The sequence below is a fragment of the Cucumis melo genome, chromosome 1 (genome assembly GCF_025177605.1).
Source record: "Cucumis melo cultivar AY chromosome 1, USDA_Cmelo_AY_1.0, whole genome shotgun sequence".
Classification (NCBI taxonomy): Eukaryota; Viridiplantae; Streptophyta; class Magnoliopsida; order Cucurbitales; family Cucurbitaceae; genus Cucumis; species Cucumis melo.
In genome coordinates this window covers 4,356,118-4,358,718 of record NC_066857.1, presented here as the reverse complement: position 1 = coordinate 4,358,718, position 2,601 = coordinate 4,356,118, and the positions used below count along the sequence as shown (strand labels likewise).

Below are 2,601 nucleotides of genomic sequence, written 5' to 3'. Positions count from 1 at the left end.
CTCACGAGCATCGTTGTTACAGAGTACACTCAACATTAACAACGAAATCTAACATGTGTGCACACGGTACCATATAGCCTCGGGCTCAACACCTCAGTCATGTAGTTAATAGAAACATCAAATAAATCGTATGAAAACATAAAAACATGTCTGCTATCCTTTTCTTTCGTAAAGCTTAAACTTAGTTAGATTATTCGTGAAAAGCTGTAGTTCTTAAAACAAAACTTGGTAACTCATACTTTGTTTGAAACATAGTGGTTCAAATAATTTCCGGACATTCAATAATCACGTGCTAGCATAAACATTCAGTAAGAATTCTAGTCTCGAAACTTATACTTGAAAATAATCATGGACTTCAAATGATTTTCAATGCTTTGTAAATAAACGTGTAGATCAGTCAACCATAGTTAATATTTTGGAGAAAGAAAATATTTTTAAAAACTGGTTTTGGTCACTCACAGTCTTGGACTAGTTTCCCGATGTGTAAATCCGACCTATTTTCTCTTGGCTTATCTGTCATGCTTTTCTTTACCTGTATCTATCGACTCTGCTTAAAACTTTAATGTGATAAACTTGCCAATCTAGTATATAAACTATTATACATGCAACAAAACACAACGGATCCTAGGCTAGTCAAACACATACATGAAGTGTACTTCGAAATTAACTGATTTCACGAGTAAACCTAAAGACACCTTAATCAAAATATAACCAACAAAAATTTACACAACTGCAGCTTCTAAAGCTTATACAAACTGTGGAGTATCTATAACATACAAGGGTGTATATACATCATAACACATCAGACTCTATGCCCAACTCGAAACACGTACTAGCAATCGATAACGGAGCTTCAGCAGACTAAGGCAGTCTATTAGGCACTGGAAACTCGATCTCTACCTGGAAAATGGGTAAAAATTTTTTGAAAGGGTGAGCTATAAAGCTTAGTGAGTGACTCAATTTAAAACTATAAATTTAAAGATAAGAGCACGTGAAAACTTTACACATATAAATCTGTTTATACAAGTCGTAAATCTAAACGTGTAGTAGTAAGAATAACTTTCTCAAATACTCAGCATGTACGATATTGAATTCTAGCAAGGCATATCAAGTATATCGAAGCATTTTAACTAACATGACAAATCTGCGTTGTGTATGGTACACCCACTACAACAACGTTTACAAGCTCAACGATATAGTAAGGCCCGCCCAGCACTCCCATCGTCTTTGTCGTAGTGGGGCCCGCTCAGCACTCACGACAGCATCGTTGTTACTGAGTACACTCAACGTCAACAACAGAATCTAACCAGTGTGCACATGGTAATCTCTAGTCTCAAGCTCAAGATCCCAGTCATGTAGTTAATGAAAATTTCATAAATCATCTAAAAATATTAAAACATGTCTGCTTATAAATCTTACACAGAGATCAAACTTTACTCAGCTCTTTCGTGGAAAACTGTAGTTCTTAAAAAAAAACTTCTTTCTAATTCATGCTTTGCTTAAAACATTGTGGTTTAAATACTTTCCAAACATTTAATATCCACGTGCTAGCATAAATTTTATTAAGAAATCTAGTCTCCAAATGTATACTTGAAAATAGTCATGAAATTCAAATACTTTTCATGGCTTCATAAATAAACATTTATCGCATCCAATCATAAATAACAGTTTTGGAAAAGATTTCAAAATTGGTTTTGTTACTCACAGTCTTGGGCTAGATTCTTGGTCTATAAGCTCGGCTTAATTCTTCTCGACCTGCCAACAACCCAATCGAGTATTAGATCTCTAAACATTATGGTTTTCTAAAGATATACATAACATGTTGCACTAAAGATGATGCTCACGAAAACAAAGCTTAAGAAATAAAATCCTATTTCAACAACTCTCTGAAATTTCTAGATTTCTAACATAAATTTCAAATGACTATAACTTCCTCAATACTTAACCAAAATGAGTGTTCTTTATATCAAAATCTTCATTTTGAGGCCCTCTAAAACATACCTGAAGACATGTAAATCTGATTCCCTGTGAATAAACTCAGATAACCCTCGAAACAGAAAACCTTCAAGAATCGCGCCCACAAGACCTCTTTAACTTGTCCCTACAATTTAACTTATTTTTAGTCGTTTTTAGTTTACAATTTCTTCATAAAAGTTGCAGTAAAGTGAATAATCTTTCCAGCCATACCAAATAAAGATCCTAACTCAACTGGTACAATCTGAAATACAAGAAAAACAAGAGACCTTCTGATTTCGCGTGAAATTCAACTGCCATGTTTTCTTCATCAAAAAGCACCCAATGAATATCAGAGTTTGCTCCAACTTTCTTCATAATATTTGTTTGAAAATAAGTTAACTTTCAGTAAATTTAAACTTCACCTCCTAATTCCTTTTGAAGAGTTCAAACCGAATTAAAAACCAGTGATGTGCAGAATGAACCAAGATTCAGCTATGGATACACTTTGCTTGAGTTCTCCTTCTCTTCTTCAACCTCAAAATTCTAGTAAAATTCCTCTTCTTCTTCCTTCCAAACACTCTCTTAAATGTTCTCTATAAAATGAATAAAGAAAAAAAAAGAAGATGGACAAGAACCTAAGAAGAA

General features: G+C 33.7%; 1 long non-coding RNA gene across 1 annotated transcript; it reads right to left on the bottom strand.

Moving 5' to 3' along the window:
* Positions 1–399: 399 nt before the first annotated feature.
* Positions 400–2,101, bottom strand: LOC127149732 (uncharacterized). The gene is made up of 3 exons (XR_007821424.1): positions 2,002–2,101; positions 1,706–1,755; positions 400–900 (listed from the first exon to the last, which is right to left on the bottom strand). It is a non-coding gene; the product is annotated as an uncharacterized LOC127149732 (long non-coding RNA).
* Positions 2,102–2,601: the final 500 nt, after the last annotated feature.